The 18,528-nt window shown below is 40.1% G+C and overlaps 3 long non-coding RNA genes across 3 annotated transcripts; 1 reads left to right on the top strand and 2 right to left on the bottom strand.

Moving 5' to 3' along the window:
* Positions 1-7,281: 7,281 nt before the first annotated feature.
* LOC110676337 lies at positions 7,282-9,614 on the bottom strand. The gene is made up of 3 exons (XR_002500283.1): positions 8,031-9,614; positions 7,853-7,921; positions 7,282-7,789 (listed from the first exon to the last, which is right to left on the bottom strand). It is a non-coding gene; the product is annotated as an uncharacterized LOC110676337 (long non-coding RNA).
* Positions 9,615-14,498: 4,884 nt separating this feature from the next.
* LOC110676336 lies at positions 14,499-15,670 on the top strand. Its single transcript, XR_002500282.1, has 3 exons — positions 14,499-14,920; positions 15,030-15,098; positions 15,162-15,670. It is a non-coding gene; the product is annotated as an uncharacterized LOC110676336 (long non-coding RNA).
* Positions 15,671-16,115: 445 nt separating this feature from the next.
* On the bottom strand, positions 16,116-17,264 carry LOC110676335. The gene is made up of 3 exons (XR_002500281.1): positions 16,865-17,264; positions 16,687-16,755; positions 16,116-16,623 (listed from the first exon to the last, which is right to left on the bottom strand). It is a non-coding gene; the product is annotated as an uncharacterized LOC110676335 (long non-coding RNA).
* Positions 17,265-18,528: the final 1,264 nt, after the last annotated feature.

Raw genomic sequence — 18,528 nt, 5'->3', positions numbered from 1 at the left:
GCCAATTTAATTCCATTTTAGATAAGTTTTATCATCTGTAGGGGCTTACAAATATTGCGATATTTTGATAGCTGTGCAACACCAACTCAACGTTTGTCAGAAATTCATATGTTTTCGATTGAATGTTATGCTCAATATTAAAAGTAATAAAAGACAATTAGTATGATGAGGCAGAAATTATTTCATGTCAACGAAAATGTTTCGAAAATTTTGTTTTTAACGTGATCCATAACCGTGTGTGACTGGTCTGTAGGGTCTGGGAATGGTCTGTAGGGTGGGCCTCAGGGCCGGATTTACGAATGTGGAGCCTGGAGGCCATTATCTTGTGGGGGCCCTTTTCAAAGAAAAAATAGTTATTTATGCAACAAGTTGCAAAATGATGATTTTTTCAGCACGAGTTGTACATTTATCCAACGAGGCTCGCCGAGTTGGATACATACAACGAGTGCTGAAAAAATCGAGTTTTGCAACGAGTTGCATACAACATTTTTTGCTATTACGAAAAACTTCGTTTTAAGCTGGATCATTTCCAAAAGCACAAATAAACATTTCAACAGAAACCACGTGGGCATACATCCACGCGTAGTATCATTTCAGTATTTTTCAATCGCGTAGGCTGCGACTTAGTATTATCTACGAATGTCACAAATTTTGTTGTCCACAGACATACATTCCCCTTTGGAAGACAGAACAGGTAAGAAAACGCGTATAGTAGTGGATTCTGCTGCAACCTCTACGAATTCTGGACGATCCGTTCTCAGTTCCGCAGTTCGCTGGTAACGGATTTTTCTCGATATCCTTGCAAGACACCCTGCATCGGAAGTAGGGTGCATTAGTGCATGTCCGGATGCGAATTGAATGCACCACTTCCGAAGTTAGGTATCTCGCATAGATTTTGAGAAAATCTAACTTCGGCAAGAAACCGATTCAATGTTTTTATCGCGCCGACAATATCACCAGTCTTGCATCTGTATCGCACATCAGCTATAGAATCAGATGCTATAGCAGAATAGACTGGGATATTTTGCTGACGCCTTCCAAATAGAACTGAAATGTGCTACTTTTCAGCACCGAAAACAGTGCTGAAGAGTAGCACTTTTCAGCATTGTTTTTTTGGTAGGAAAAGTAGGCCATTATGTAGTGCAAATTATCAATGAAAAGTGGATTAGTTTGCAACGGAATCGCAAAAAAAAAAACATTCAGATGCTTCTGATACACTAGATATTTGTAATGTGTTTATAAAGTTTTCATTACCAGAGTCAAACTATTTTATAACGTTAAAAAATATTTCAAATCCTTTTTGAACGTAAACCGATTTGAAATTTTAAGTCATGTACGTAATGTTTTTATATTTAATACATCTTAGTAGATTTTGAATGTTAACTGATTAAATTCAATGTATTTTATCAATGTCAATGTCAACAAAAAAATTCATTTGATGATTCACTTTTTAAAGGTACCTTAATTCAAAGTATGCTCATTCTATTCATTTTCATTATTGAAGTTGTTGAACAAACACATTTATTTAACAGTTTTGAGTTGAAGAAATTGTTGCATGGCTGATAGCAGGTCTTTTTTCTAGAGAATGTCTCTATTTTAATTAAAGTCTTTAAATAGTCTCCATTTTTGATGGATGATCTTTAAAATTTCTATTTGAATTAAAATGGTCTCTAGAGCCTCTTTTTCCCTCATTAGGATTGCAGTGAATCCTGATTCAAAATTCTACGGGCTCCAGAGAAAAAAAAAATCCAATACTTTAATGCAGCTTTTCAACAGGTTCTTCAAGAATTCATTAATGAATGTTTGCCCTTTACTGGCATAAACCAGATTTTGCTGGTATGTCTGAAACATAGTTTTTTGAGAACTTGTAATCAGAAGACACAGTGTGTTTGTTTGACAAATTGAGACATGAATTTGTGAAAAATACGCGTTCTACTGAGACTCGAACTCACGACTCCGACCTCTAATGTATCCCGAGTTGCGTCCTCCTGGCGCAGTTGGTCGTAGAGCGTGCGACCGCACTGAGAGCTCAACGCATACTGAATTTCGTGCCGGCTAGTATTCGGCTTATAGGTATGCGGCTGTAGAGCGTAAGAACTCAGTATCCATAAACAATTCGCTCTCACTTGCGATCGGGAGATACAAACGTGAGCGTGTTGGGGGTTTGGCATCTAAGTCCGAAAGAGACATGGATTTGCGAAAAGAGATGCGTTTATAGTTAGTACTCGGGTTCAGTTTGGCTTTCTATTCCGCAGAATCATAAGGTGTTCTGTAGCTTAGTTGGTTAAAGCGCCGGTCTAGCGTACACGGAGTCGTGAGTTCGAGTCTCACTAGAACGCGTATTTTTTCGCAAATTCATGTCTCAATTTGTCAAACAAACACACTGTGTCTTCTGATTACAAGTTCTCTTCAAGAATTCCCTCTCACATGTCTCATGGAAAACTTTAAGAAATCTTGTAGTGATTTTTCTAGAGATTTCATCAAAAATACTGTCAGGTACTCATACTGGGATCCCTATAGATTTTTTTTCTAGAGATTTCTTTTCCAATACTCCCACAGATTTTTCCAGCGATTTTGCAAAGGGTGTTAATGCGATTGCGGAAGGTGCTTGAAGACTTCGACTCTTTCAGGCAAATAAAATACAAGTTCATTTGTCTACGATCAGCTACAAAGCTATAAAATTATGCGCATTATTATAGACATACAAAAGTACTTTAAACTACTTACAAATTCGATGCATTACTGTAGGAAAACAATTGATTCCTAGTTACTCGTTCCTCCATTTTAGCAAACGCAGATTCACTTCTAGTCATAATACATATTGTATACAAGTATACAGTTCTCTAAGGGTTCTAGCTGTCAAATTGAGCATTGCAATGATTGTTTAAAATTTAAAATACCGTTTTGATTCATATTACGGACAGCTTTTAATTCCGGACACTCTTCTTTGTAGGGGAAACATTTCACATGAAATATTTCAATTTTTGCTTTTTTAAAAGTTCGTACTTTCGAAGCTTGTTTTAATAAGCGTTTTTCATAAATATCTGGGGAAATTTACAATGCCCAACTGCCTCAGACGTCTGTTTAGTTGTTTGACAATTCCAATCGATTATTTGACTTATCTATTTATGATTTTTATGAGCTGTCCGGAAATCAAGGCAAAAGTAAGGGAGCGTCCGGAATAAGAATCATTGGAAGTCAACACATTTCCATTTATTTAAAATCATTCATGTTGCGGAATCAAAATCTTAACCCACCATTCGAAAGCTAAGAGTCTTCAGGGCTCGATAACGCGGAGGAATAATACAAACTGATTTATTTTATATGCTTTTTGATGAATAACACTTCACTGAGGCCTTAAGTGTCCGTAATATGAATCAAAACGGTACGCTAATGTGCGCAAAAGATGTTTAGAGGACCTTGAGCACTAAGATTATTCACCTCCAGTTATTTCCTCAGGGATTAACCCGAGTTTTTTTTTTCCAAAGGCTATACTAGGAGTTTCTCCAGATATTATTTTCACTGAGCCTCCAACCGAATTCTTGTTAAAATTCTTTAACCGTTATCCTTGTTAAAATTCAGGTTATATTATATATGAAATATTCAACACAAAACTTTTGGAGAAATTCCTAAGAAAAATTCCACAGGAAATAATAACTTAATCTTCGGAATTATCTATGAATTTTTAGGAAAATAACTATATTCTCACGAAATTCCTACAAAAGAATCATGAAAAAATACATATAGTAATACGAGCAGTAACACGGTCGAAATGTCGTAATGAAGAATTACAAAAAAAATGTCTGGCCTGATTATCTTTTCTTCTTGCCCATTCTAGGTTACATTTGTTCTTTTCTGATTCCTGTTCGATCCATTTTCGGTCTCTATCTGGTTCCTGTCTGTTTTTTTTTTATAATTTTGTCGAGCTAGAGTTTTCTGAAGCTCCTTTATCCAAGGCACTTAAACGCTACCACGTCTGCAATGTTATCGATAGAGTTATTTTCAAAATAAATAATTAGATAATAAACCATATTACTTAATCTGCAGATATATAAATTGCATTCGAACCCAGTCTTAACCTTCGTTGAGAAAGCTTTCGTTGTAGTTAGAAAAGTCATGCTAGAAAATCGTTAAGTATTTAAGCAAAGGAATGACACTCCACTTCTTTATCCATATCGTTTTTGAATCTTTCTTGATCTTCTTGTTTCTCGTAAAGTCAACAGAATCCCATTCTGAATGTTTGAATATTTTGTTCTAGTAATATTACATATTAGAGTTTATTTTTGAAAATTTCGTATATTATTCAGGATTTATTAAAAAAAATGAATCTTTCAAATATATATAAATACATGATGCGTTTCCGAAAGTATGTACAATTGCATTGATTCTAATTTTTCGTGAAAGTGTATCAAGAATTTTTTTTGTCGAGATTTGTGGGGGCCCCTGAAATGTGAGGGCCCGGGGGACATGGCCCCCTCGCCCCTCCTCATCAATGAGAATAACCCCTAAATATCCTATATTAAAAAAAAACTTTTTTCCATTTTTTTGTGTTTCCAACGAAGTTGTTTGTAACATAATATTCGTGTTTTGCTGAACATGTTTTCATGCTATCATTTAAAATAACAAAGTTATTCATAAATTATAATTTTTCCAAGAGGTAGTTCAGACCCCCTCACCTACTTCCGACGCAAAATGGACCACCTTGACCAATTTAGAAAGTACTATGCCTTATCTCTCCGCAGGTGATACAAAGTTTTGTCTATAAGAGTCTTTTCAAACAAATAACTATTATGAAACTGAAATCGTCCCACAACGTCGTTACTTTAAAAGATATAGAGTTGCGATGTTTACAAAAAATGGCGTTTAAAGATATCTTACAACTTTTAAGAAGCCACAAAATTTAGACAAAAATTATTTCAAACAAATTTTCTCATTCAATTTCGTTGATATTTTGTTAAACATTTCATAAATCTTTTACAAGATTTTTAACAGTTTTCATGTCTTCTTCAAAGTTGATCGATTTCAGTTTTATTGAGTTCATTTGTTTGGTAGTTGAAATGCATGAAAATACTCTTATAGACAAAAGTGTTTATTACCTGTCGGAAGGTAAGTTGGATGCTTTAATAATTTGTAAGGGATTTTGCGCCGAAAGCATGTATTGGGGCCTTTACTATACCTTGAAAATGAGTAGCTTATGATTAATTTTGTTGTTTAGAAAGATGGCTTGATGATTATTTAATTTATTTACTTGGTGTTACATATTTTTTTATAAAACCTCATTAACGATGTTACGCAAATTTTCTCGATCCGTGGCTGTGTCCCTCCAACATCGAGTTTGGCCCACGCTCACCAGATCTTGTTGCACCTGATCAAGCCACCTCGCTCGCCTCTTGTACCAACCGGATTTGACGTGAACACCCTTTTTTGTAAGGTTCTTGTTCGGCAGTCTTGCAACATGGCCTGCCAAACGTAGGCTTTCGCCACCTTCTGGATACAGGGTTCGGCGAAGAGCCTAGCGAGTTCGTGATTCATTCTCCGCCGCCACACACCGTTCTCCTGCACACCGCCAAAGAAAATCTTAAGCACTCGGTGTTTGAAGACTCTAAGAGCTAGTAGGTCCATGGCAGCATGGTCCATGCTTCATGCCCATTGAGGACCACACCGGTCTTATTAGCATTTTGAACATGGTACATTTGGTGCGGGGGTGAATCGTTCTCGATCGCAGTTTCTTCTGGAGCCCATAATATCCCCATAATAGCCGTCAACAAGGATCCGAGGTAGACAAACTCATCAAGCACCTCAGAAGTATCCCCGTCTATCTTAATACTGCTTCGTAGGTGGGCTCTGTCACGCTCGGTTCCGCCTATCAGCATGTACTTTGTTTTTGACGCATTTGGCGCGATGTTGAACAGCAGGCACGAAAGTGCATCACCCTGTTGAAATCTTCGGCGGGATTCGAACGAACTGGAGTGTTCGCCCGAAATCTTCACGCTATTCTGCACACCGTCCATCGTTGCTCTTATTAGTCTTGTGAGCTTCCCGGGAAAGCTGTACTGGTCCATGATGTTCCATAGCTCTTTGCAATCGATGCTATCAGAAGCCGCTTTAAAATCGACGAGCAGGTGATGTATAATAATTTGATATCCACGGCATTTTTGAAGTACAGTGAAGATTTTGTCCGTCGTCAAGCGGTCGTTGATGAAACCAGTTTGATAACTTCGCCCAATAGTGGATAGTGATCGCACGATAGTTTTCCCATTCCAGTTTGTCACCCTTCTTGTAGATTGGGCTTATGACCCCTCCGGCAGCTGCTTTGTTTTTCAAATTCAGCCGGTTGAGACAATGAGACAATCAGCCGATGCAGACAGGCGGCCAACCTCTCTGGACCCATTTCGATGAGTTTAGCTCCAATACTATCCTTACCAGCTGCTTTGTTGTTCTTTAGCTAGTTTATGGCTTCCTTAGCTTCCCTTAATGTGGGAACAGGTTGGTTCCCTTCATCCGCCGTGCTGACGGAGTCACTTCCTCCGCTGTCGTGACCCTCTACGCCTGTGTTCTCCGTGACATTCAGGTGTTCATCGTAGTGCTGCTTCCACCTTTCAATCACCTCACGTCCGTCCGTCCGTCAAGATGCTTCCTTACTTATCCCTACACATTTCGGCTCGCGGCACGAAGCCTTTTCGGGATGCGTTAAGCTTCTCGTAGAACTTTCGCTTTTCTTATGAACGATGCAGCTGCTCCTTTTATTCACATTCCGCTTCTTCCAGGTGGCGCTTTTTGTCTCGGAATAGGCAGGTTTGGTGCTTTCGTTTCCTATTATATCACTCCACGTTTTGTCGCGTCCTTGCTGTAGCATTGCAGCCCGCGCTGCGTCCTTCTCCTCCAAAACCTGCCTGCATTCTTCGTTGAACCTATCGTTACATATCATCCTTTCCACTGTAACCGTTCGTCCAAACGTTTGGGAACTTCTGTAAACACAGTGGCTTTAGCGCCACTCTCGATGAAGAGAGGCCACTGGTCGTGTGATATAATGTTGCCCGACTAAGCTGTATTAGCATGAGCGAAATTCTCAAGGTGTTCGAACGGTTGCTCCGCAAAGGCAGATCAGATAATCAAATGTGGATGACCACGAAATTGAATAAAATAAACTACAGTGCACGAGAAATCCTAATACAATATCCGAACGCACACGTGGTGGCAGTATAGCGAGGTGGAGTGTTCACCCGGGCGGACTAGAGATACCACAGGGCTCTGGCAGTATAAATGAAGGTAGAGATTATGTTTAGCTTAAATTCATTTTGCATGTATATTCATCTTTTCGTTTTAGATAGAGTGTGTGTGTGTCTGTGTATGTGTTGTATGTTGTGTGTTCATCATGGCCATGATACACTAACCTGCGCAGGGTTTTATGCTGGGCGTCATGCGGTTCACCGACCGAGGGGCATGCCAACGGCGACCGCTGATTCAGGCAGTGGCGCAGAGACGTAGCGGGGTCTCACACTGGCTAGGGGGACCGCATCTATAGGGCCGGTGCTGTCTGGTACGCTCAGTGGACTTTTGGCCGATGTAGAGTTGCGGGGAGAGGGCGTCGGCGGCTCCGGTACTCTGCCAGATCACTACGAGGCGCAAGCAGGCCGGATGGGTTTTCCTCAGCCCCGTTTGACTGCCAAAACTGGCGGGCCTTCACGAGTTGGTACCGACGGAGTGTTCCACGTGTAGTGCGCCAACAAAATGGCGGGTGTAGAGGTCCAAAGACCTTTGATCCGGACAAAAAAACGTCGGTTGGACGCTGAGGTCCAACGACAAACGAATTAGTACAAATATAAAAGAAAATGAATTTTTATATCTTTACCTTTGTAGATTTTGATCAATTACACAAGAGCGCAGAGCTTTCGCCACTTGTGGTATACTTCCAAAAAAACTATTTAATTGGGAAAAAGAACACAACTTATTAAATTATTCACTATACTGCACACACGTCACTAATAATTAACTGTATTTTAACTTATAAAAAATCAATGAAGGCACACCTTAAACTCAGAAATTAAAAGGTAGAGACACAGTGACTAGCTTCTGTACTCTAGCCAACGACTTTCTAAAATGGGGGATTCAGTCCAGCAGATGAGTTTAAGACCCTCCAAAAGTGATGTCTCATTAATTCTGACCTTCACTAATACTATTCAACTTAAAAGTTTAGACAAATACCACAGTTGATTTTATTCCTGTTTCGTATGCCATCTACGTTTAATCTCTTAACTATTTTTAGTACAAAGCTCAAGGCAAGCTTTTATGGTAAACTTTGAGGCTAATATATAAATGGTTCTTAAAATTCTAAATTTGCTGTATAATTATTGTAAATCCGCGGCAAGAATAATTTTTACTCAATGAACTAATTATTTCTCAGAGAAAGTCTTCCTAAACTAACAAACGTTCCAGATAACGTTACATCACACGACCCAGTTTTATGAAAATTTGATCAATTTGAGATTGATCAAATTTTCATAACTCCAAACATTTTGTTCAACGCAATTTATATCTATAAAAAATATAGTTTGTTTTTATACGATTCCAATTGCTTCACCAGATTATTATCATTTCTCTTTCAGTTTAACGCGGGGCCAAACAATGCTGTTCATCTGACGTTGTTCAGATACTATATATATTATCTACTCCATTGATTATTTTTCCAATGCCCCTGTAGATTCATAAACAATTCAATAAACACATAAAACGTAACGTAAACTCAGCACTGAGTATATTCCATTCATCGATTATTATCGACCCATGTAATGGCACACATACTCTTGCTATAAAAAATTGCGATTTATCAACCGTATCAACCCTAAATTGACTAGTTTGTTGACGTCCTGCCCTTTTAACTAACGAACTGAAACCATAACATTCTATTTCATCAATTTATGTTGACCACCACATAGATTGTTACTTAAACTGTCTCTGACAGACTGAGAGCTCGAAAAAACATCGCATGTCCAAACTGACAGCATTGTGTTCACCCCTGCATTACATCTGACAGAGCGATGAAAACCAACACCGACTGTGACGTTAAGAAACGAAACGTCATTCAAAAGCATAACATAAAAAAGGAACGTGTCCGCTTTGAGAGCCTTGGATTTCTTCGAAAAACTATCTTCAACTCATCGATTAAACCTGGGGAGTTACTTTCTATTTAAGTTTATCTCATTTACTAAGCTAATTACTTTCTATTTCAGTGAAGAGGAAAAAAAATATGATTGGAAGTTATCAATTCCAACCGCTTTCATTATGCTACTGTGCGGAGAAGGAAAGGTGCATGTCGATGATTTACGCATACAAACAGGCAGAGATGAGTGAACTTCTATGCTGCTTTGTTTACATCACCTACTTATGCTGCGAACTTTGTACGAACAGACCTACATCTAATAATTCTGGAAATGAAGAAAGTGTTCGAATAGCATTAAAGCGCTAATTGTGTACTATTTACAGAAGATTTATTTACATATCTATGTTGTTTAACCGGTTTAATGAAATCAATTTCATACGTGTTTTTTTTTTTTAGCTTATTGTAATTTTCGTGAAGATAAATTCATAGCCTTTTTTTCGTGTTTTAATTCTACAACTTTTTGAGAAAGGTAGCGTGATAAATTCCCAATCGTTTACCCGTTGCATCGGTCAACTCGTAGCTGTCTCCTAAAACTTGTGTAACTATTGCTTCTGTGTATCTGGGTGCCAGCTTAGCGCAGAAATTCTTATCCTTGTCTGAGAGGAAGGTGGTTTTCTTGAGAACCTTTTCGCCGACCTGGTATTTTGGTGCCTTAGCGTTAGACCTTAGATTATAATATTTTGCCTGTTTTTGATACGCATCTTGAAGGTTTTTACGAACTTGTTCGTATAATCGATTCCTCTCTTCAGTTGAAATTGTGTGTGCATTTTTATCAGTTCCCGTAAAAGTTTCGTATTCTCGACCGTCTGAGACGATATTTCGTCCAAACGTGAGAAAATAAGGTGTGTGTTTCGTCGATTCGTGAGTTGAATTTCTTATTGCATTGGCTATATTTTGTATATTATCAGCCCACGTCTTGTGGCTAGATTTAATTGTAGCTCGAATTGCAGCTGTTATCACCCTGTTAACTCTTTCTGAATTGTTAACTTGAGGGTGATATGAAGGTGTTAGCCAATGAGTAATTCCGTAATGGCTTAGCAGTTCCTTGAAAAGTTTTGATGTAAATTGGCTTCCATTGTCTGTTAATAGGATTTGCGGAACGCCAAAAAGTAAAAATATAGACTGCTCCAAGAATTTAACAAGTGATGAGGCTGTTGCTTGTTTAAATGGTTGCACAAGAACGAATTTTGTGAAAACGTCTGTGACGACTAAAGACAAGTGTTTCGCGCTGTTCCCGAAGGTGGGAATGGACCTAAGTAATCCAAGGTTACAAACTGCCATGGTTGTTCGCAGTGTTGTTTTTGGGTTCCCATCGGGGGAACATTGTTAATGTTACTACTTTTTGACGTTTTGCATGACATGCATGCTTTACAAAATCTCTTTGTTTCGAGGGCCATTCCAGGCCAAAAATACCTTTCTTTTAATTTCGCTATAGTTTTGTCATACCCTAAATGAGCTGATTCATGAGCCGTTTGAATAATTGTGTTCCTTTCTTGTTTAGGTGGATAGTACTTCCACTGGAATCGCCTGTCTTCAATTTTGGCTGCATTGTTAACAAATTTAAATATTTTATTCCCTACTATTTTGAAATCTTGAAACTTTTCTGGATTATTAGTAATTTTATTGTATAGTTCTAAATATTCATTGTCTATGATTTGAATCATGTCGATTCGGGATAAGCAATCAGCGAGGACATTATCCTTGCCCTTTCTATATTGAATACTAAAATCATATGATTGGAGTTTAAGGGCCCAGCGAAGTAGCCTGGAGTTCCCATTCGCTGCCGTGATCGTAAATAGCCAGGTTATACTCTTAGCATCTGTAATTACTTTGAAATTAGTGCCTTCAATGTAATGGCGAAAGTTCTCTATTGCTAACAGCACAGCCAAGCATTCTTTTTCTGTTGCTGCGTACTTGCGCTGCGTGCTCGTTAATTTTTTACTAAAATATGCAATTATACGTTTGCCTTCGGGATGGTCCTGTAGCAGAGCTGCTCCGACCGCAAGCTGCGATGCGTCGGTTTCAATGACAAAGGGAAGGTCGTATCTAGGATTTGCAAGTACAGGTGAAGACGTTAATACCGACTTCAATTCTTCTAAAGCCTGCTCTGCTTCGTCCGTCCATTTGAATTTTCTCGATTTTTTAAGCAGGTCTGTTATGGGAGTAGTGATATGGCTATAATTATTAATGAATTTTTGATAGAATCCCATTAATCCCATGAGACGACGTACGTCTCTGATTGATTTAGGGCGTGGATAATTAAGTATTGGTGCTAATTTAGTACTATCTATAGCCAATCCATTTTCAGTCAATAAATATCCGAGATATTTAACTTGTCGTTTGCAAAACCGACTTTTTTGAACAGAAATCGTTAAGCCTGCTTTCGCTAGCCGTTTGGCAACCTCTTTTAACAGCCGGAAGTGATCTTCCAAATTTTCGGTCGCTATCACGATATCATCTAAATAAATGAATACGTGTGGTTCAAGATCAAAGCCCATTGCTTTGTTCATTAATCTGCTCATGGTGAATGGGGCATTTTTAAGTCCGAAAGGGACAACTTTAAATCTAAAGAGTCCCTTCGGGGTTCGGAACGCAGTGTAATTTCTGGAACTCTCCTTCAGGGGGATCTGGAAATATGCATCTTTGAGGTCAATTATGCTGAAGTACCTTGCTTTTTGCAACCTATGAAAAATTTCATTCATGTTGCGCATTGGGTACGCGTCTTTTTTAGTTACTGAATTTATTTTTCTTGAATCTAAACATACCCGTATTTTCCCATTTGTTTTCTTCACCGGTACCAATGGGCTGGCGAATTCGCTCGTACATTCTTCGATTACGTCCAATGTTTCATATCGTTCTAGTTCTTTCTCTATATTCTCCCACACACTCGGCGAGTATCTATACATGGGTAAATCTTTCATTCTTGCCCCTTCTATAATTTCTATTTCATGTTCTATTAGTTTAGTGCGACCCAGCTTATTTTCGCTTGTCCACTGAAAGCATTTAAGTGTCTCGGTTAGTTGTTTTTTCTGCTGTTCGTCTAATTCGTGTTCTGTTTCAATCGACTCAATTTCTTGTTCTGGATTCTGTGGCAAATCTAACGACGGGACATCTAATGACTCGTCACTTTCAGGCTTTGCTCTGTGAGTTAAAATATTCTCTGTTTCCGTGAGTTCTAACGAACATACTTTCAAGAAAATTTCGGGTTCTAAGTCCTTTACGTCCGGTGACGATTGATGGTTATGATTTACAATGTTACCTATCGATTGGCCGTTAACGTCAAAAAGATCGACCTCGGCTAACTGATTGTCATATTTTATCATGGGCCTAATCCCGAACGAATTCCAAAAATCCATTCCTAAAATTAAAGTTTTGGATAGTTGTGGAACAATAATTGTTGGGATTACCTTAGTGGCTCCAGCAAATGTATAGGGTATATTTGCATAACCAATGCATTCGTGTGTCGTATTATCAGCAGTGCTAACAAGTACCGTTGCTTTAAGTAATTTGAATCCGTGTTTTTCAAGTAATTTTGTTGAATTTAACACGCTGACACTGGCACCTGAATCGAGCAGGGCAATGATATCCGTGTCCAGTACCGAGACCCGTATCTTAGGACATACATTTGGATTTACTTTAATATGTAAAGTCTCTTGATATTTTTTGGAACTTTCCACGGTTGCTAGGATTTGGAACCACTTTAACCGTGTGCGAGATGCATGGGTTCTCAACTGTGCACCCCGCATCTAGTTTAACGATTGCTGTTGAGTGTATTGAAATCTTTGGGTGGTCGGTCCAACTTGTGGGTGGTTGCGATCACAGGTTTTTGTCGTACGACCCAGGTTCCCACACGCGTAACAAAAAATCAACTTTACCTCTTTGCATGTTCTCCAATGATGCCCTGATTTTTGGCAATTCCAACATTTGATTGAGTCCGCCGACTGTGTGTTTTGAGTATCTATAGGGGAACTAGATTTTTGTGTTTCCCTAGTAATTTTAAGTTTGCGTTGTAATGCATTTATAGTGTATTCTTCGTTTGACGAACATTCTGCCTCAGAATAGCTACAGTTTTGTGTATTTATATTATAAACGTCGTGACGCGAAGTTTGGCTAGAGCGGTACAAGTTTGGATCGGTTGCATCGATACGATGATTCAGATCCAACAAGTGTTCTAAATTATGCACGCGCGTTGTGGCTAATTTCGACCTGTAGTGGGGTCTCATGTTCTCCCATACAATTTCAAAAATCGTTCTAGAAGAGTGCGGTTGTTTAAGACATTGGTTCAATTTTTCCACTTCGGTGACGAATGCCACAAATGTCTCCCCTCTTTTTTGTCTTAGTTCACGTAGCTGGGTACGTATACCTCGATCTCGATTGGGGTTCCCAAATCTGAATCTAATTTCGCACTCAAACTTTTCCCAGGTCGAGCAATGGTCTTCTCTGGTGAACCACCAGTCACTGGCCTCCCCTTTGAGTTTGTAATGAATTTTATCAAGTAATTCTCTTTTGCTTACACGTTCGTGTTTTGCCAATTTTTTTACCCTATTCAAAAAATCCTCCACCTGCATTGATTTCGAGTCTCCAGTGAAGATTATGTCCCAGTTTTCTACTCTAGAACGCGACATTCTATAAAATTCATCCCTATATCCCCTATAATGCGTTTGTGGTGTTTGTGATCTACGAAACTGTCTGGGTCTCTCTGTCCACTCTAGTTCTTCCTGGTCTGTACTGCTACAGTTTGTCGTTATCGAAGATAATCTTCCCCTTGATCTATAATGTGATCCTTTGTTACCACGTTTACGATTATTTAACGTTGTGTCACTCTCTCCTGAGTCTGATTTTTCAGTTGTAGAATAATATGACCTATTTTTATGATTACGCTCCTTATCTCTTCTTCTACGTCCTAATCCCTTCCCGTCTTTATTAGACGATGAATTGTCTTCTCTTCTTCGTTGTCTCTCTTTTACTGTCTGAGGAGTACGTTTTTCTTGATTTGATTCGTTTTCACTCTCTTGTTTTCTTCCTAAGTCGTCTGAAGTTCTATGGGCCCTCGAATCCCTCCATCTACTTTCCTTTTCTATGTCCACTTTTGGCCAGGTCCCTGTCCTACTTCTTCTTTCTTTTTGATCATTACCACTTGGATTAAGATATGCAGATTGAACAACAGCTTTTGGATCTGGATTTCTCCAAGAATCCTTTAGCCCTTTCGCACCATCGCCTAAGTCTTGGTCTGTCTCGTCATTTGAATGATCTGGGTCATAAGTTACACGTTGTCTGTATGCTCTCATAATTTCTTCAATCTCCTTGCAACATTCTACTTTTAATTCGTTTTCTTCATTATTTTGTAACGTTATCTGGAACGTTTGTTAGTTTAGGAAGACTTTCTCTGAGAAATAATTAGTTCATTGAGTAAAAATTATTCTTGCCGCGGATTTACAATAATTATACAGCAAATTTAGAATTTTAAGAACCATTTATATATTAGCCTCAAAGTTTACCATAAAAGCTTGCCTTGAGCTTTGTACTAAAAATAGTTAAGAGATTAAACGTAGATGGCATACGAAACAGGAATAAAATCAACTGTGGTATTTGTCTAAACTTTTAAGTTGAATAGTATTAGTGAAGGTCAGAATTAATGAGACATCACTTTTGGAGGGTCTTAAACTCATCTGCTGGACTGAATCCCCCATTTTAGAAAGTCGTTGGCTAGAGTACAGAAGCTAGTCACTGTGTCTCTACCTTTTAATTTCTGAGTTTAAGGTGTGCCTTCATTGATTTTTTATAAGTTAAAATACAGTTAATTATTAGTGACGTGTGTGCAGTATAGTGAATAATTTAATAAGTTGTGTTCTTTTTCCCAATTAAATAGTTTTTTTGGAAGTATACCACAAGTGGCGAAAGCTCTGCGCTCTTGTGTAATTGATCAAAATCTACAAAGGTAAAGATATAAAAATTCATTTTCTTTTATATTTGTACTAATTCGTTTGTCGTTGGACCTCAGCGTCCAACCGACGTTTTTTTTGTCCGGATCAAAGGTCTTTGGACCTCTACACCCGCCATTTTGTTGGCGCACTACACGTGGAACACTCCGTCGGTACCAACTCGTGAAGGCCCGCCAGTTTTGGCAGTCAAACGGGGCTGAGGAAAACCCATCCGGCCTGCTTGCGCCTCGTAGTGATCTGGCAGAGTACCGGAGCCGCCGACGCCCTCTCCCCGCAACTCTACATCGGCCAAAAGTCCACTGAGCGTACCAGACAGCACCGGCCCTATAGATGCGGTCCCCCTAGCCAGTGTGAGACCCCGCTACGTCTCTGCGCCACTGCCTGAATCAGCGGTCGCCGTTGGCATGCCCCTCGGTCGGTGAACCGCATGACGCCCAGCATAAAACCCTGCGCAGGTTAGTGTATCATGGCCATGATGAACACACAACATACAACACATACACAGACACACACACACTCTATCTAAAACGAAAAGATGAATATACATGCAAAATGAATTTAAGCTAAACATAATCTCTACCTTCATTTATACTGCCAGAGCCCTGTGGTATCTCTAGTCCGCCCGGGTGAACACTCCACCTCGCTATACTGCCCCACGTTGGGCGCCAATGTAACCGTTCGTCCAAACGTTTGGGAACTTCTGTAAACACAGTGGCTTTAGCGCCACTCTCGATGAAGAGAGGCCACTGGTCGTGTGATATAATGTTGCCCGACTAAGCTGTATTAGCATGAGCGAAATTCTCAAGGTGTTCGAACGGTTGCTCCGCAAAGGCAGATCAGATAATCAAATGTGGATGACCACGAAATTGAATAAAATAAACTACAGTGCACGAGAAATCCTAATACAATATCCGAACGCACACGTGGTGGCAGTATAGCGAGGTGGAGTGTTCACCCGGGCGGACTAGAGATACCACAGGGCTCTGGCAGTATAAATGAAGGTAGAGATTATGTTTAGCTTAAATTCATTTTGCATGTATATTCATCTTTTCGTTTTAGATAGAGTGTGTGTGTGTCTGTGTATGTGTTGTATGTTGTGTGTTCATCATGGCCATGATACACTAACCTGCGCAGGGTTTTATGCTGGGCGTCATGCGGTTCACCGACCGAGGGGCATGCCAACGGCGACCGCTGATTCAGGCAGTGGCGCAGAGACGTAGCGGGGTCTCACACTGGCTAGGGGGACCGCATCTATAGGGCCGGTGCTGTCTGGTACGCTCAGTGGACTTTTGGCCGATGTAGAGTTGCGGGGAGAGGGCGTCGGCGGCTCCGGTACTCTGCCAGATCACTACGAGGCGCAAGCAGGCCGGATGGGTTTTCCTCAGCCCCGTTTGACTGCCAAAACTGGCGGGCCTTCACGAGTTGGTACCGACGGAGTGTTCCACGTGTAGTGCGCCAACAAAATGGCGGGTGTAGAGGTCCAAAGACCTTTGATCCGGACAAAAAAACGTCGGTTGGACGCTGAGGTCCAACGACAAACGAATTAGTACAAATATAAAAGAAAATGAATTTTTATATCTTTACCTTTGTAGATTTTGATCAATTACACAAGAGCGCAGAGCTTTCGCCACTTGTGGTATACTTCCAAAAAAACTATTTAATTGGGAAAAAGAACACAACTTATTAAATTATTCACTATACTGCACACACGTCACTAATAATTAACTGTATTTTAACTTATAAAAAATCAATGAAGGCACACCTTAAACTCAGAAATTAAAAGGTAGAGACACAGTGACTAGCTTCTGTACTCTAGCCAACGACTTTCTAAAATGGGGGATTCAGTCCAGCAGATGAGTTTAAGACCCTCCAAAAGTGATGTCTCATTAATTCTGACCTTCACTAATACTATTCAACTTAAAAGTTTAGACAAATACCACAGTTGATTTTATTCCTGTTTCGTATGCCATCTACGTTTAATCTCTTAACTATTTTTAGTACAAAGCTCAAGGCAAGCTTTTATGGTAAACTTTGAGGCTAATATATAAATGGTTCTTAAAATTCTAAATTTGCTGTATAATTATTGTAAATCCGCGGCAAGAATAATTTTTACTCAATGAACTAATTATTTCTCAGAGAAAGTCTTCCTAAACTAACAAACGTTCCAGATAACGTTACACCACGTACCCGATGATGCTTTCGGCTGCCTTTTTGATGGCTGATTTTATGGTACTCCAGCAGCCTTCAAAAGGAGCTTCGTCAAGCTTGCCCTCTTCCGGCAACGCTACCGCGAGATGCTGCGCGTATGCGGTGGCGGTAAGTCATACCGAGGCGCGCGTCGATACCGTATATTGTTGATGACGCTTAGTTTTCTGTGCTGTTTCACCATCACCAGAAAAATGTTAGAGTCATGATAGATTCTGACGTCGATTATATCGGAGAAGTGCCGTCCTTCAATCAAAACGTGATCTATTTGTGATTTCGTCTGCTGTGGGGATCTCCATTTGTACCGACACGGGAGACTGTGCAGGAAGTAGGTGCTACGATTTGCCAAATTCTTGGAGGCGTCATAGGCCGTTTTCGTGCATAAGCCGGTGGGCACTTAACTTTCCAATCGTCGGTCTGAACTCTTCCTTCTGGCCAACCTGAGCGTTCAAATCTCATATGATGCTCTTGACGTCGTGTCTTGGGCCGCGGTCGTACTCGCATTCGAGTTGCGCATAAATCATCGGTGCTTCCGGAGTGAGGGCTATGCACGTTTAAAATGATGAAGTTGAAGAACCGGCCTTTGATTCTCAACTTGCATATTCTTTCGTTGATCGGCCACCAATCGATCACGCGCCCCTGCATATCACCCATCACTATAGTTGTCCCCAGTCGCAAACCGCGTGGCTGCCCACACCGTACGCTGACGTAGATGAAGAAAATGCCGGTAACCAAGTATCTAACGCCTAGCTGATAACGGTTGCGAAAGGATTGAAGCTGAACAAAGCTCCCGGACCAGATGGTATCCCTAACGTAGCGGTAAGGGCAGCAATCTTGGTGTTCCCAAAGATATTCAGGACTGCGTTGCAGAAGTGTCTAGCGGAAGGCTGCTTCCCAGACAGATGGAAGGTGCAGAAGCTGGGGTTGCTGCCAAAACCGGGAAAACCACCAGGAGACCCTGCTTCAAATAGACCAATATTCTTGCTGGATACTCTTGGAAAACTTCTGGAAAAGCAGGCTGACGATCTACATGGAAGGCGAGAACGGATTGTCGAAAAGACAGTTCAGATTCCATCAAAAGACTTCGACGGTGGATGCTATTCGGGCAGTCATCGCGTGCGCGGAGAAAGCGTCCAAGCAAAAGAGGAGAGGCAATCGATACTGCGCAATGGTAACGTCAAGAACGCGTTCAACACTGCCAGTTGAGTGGCTATCGCTGCA

This window comes from Aedes aegypti, chromosome 2, assembly GCF_002204515.2.
Source record: "Aedes aegypti strain LVP_AGWG chromosome 2, AaegL5.0 Primary Assembly, whole genome shotgun sequence".
NCBI classification, from domain to species: Eukaryota; Metazoa; Arthropoda; class Insecta; order Diptera; family Culicidae; genus Aedes; species Aedes aegypti.
Note: the sequence above shows the minus strand (reverse complement) of the source record. Positions and strands in the feature narration are given on the sequence as shown.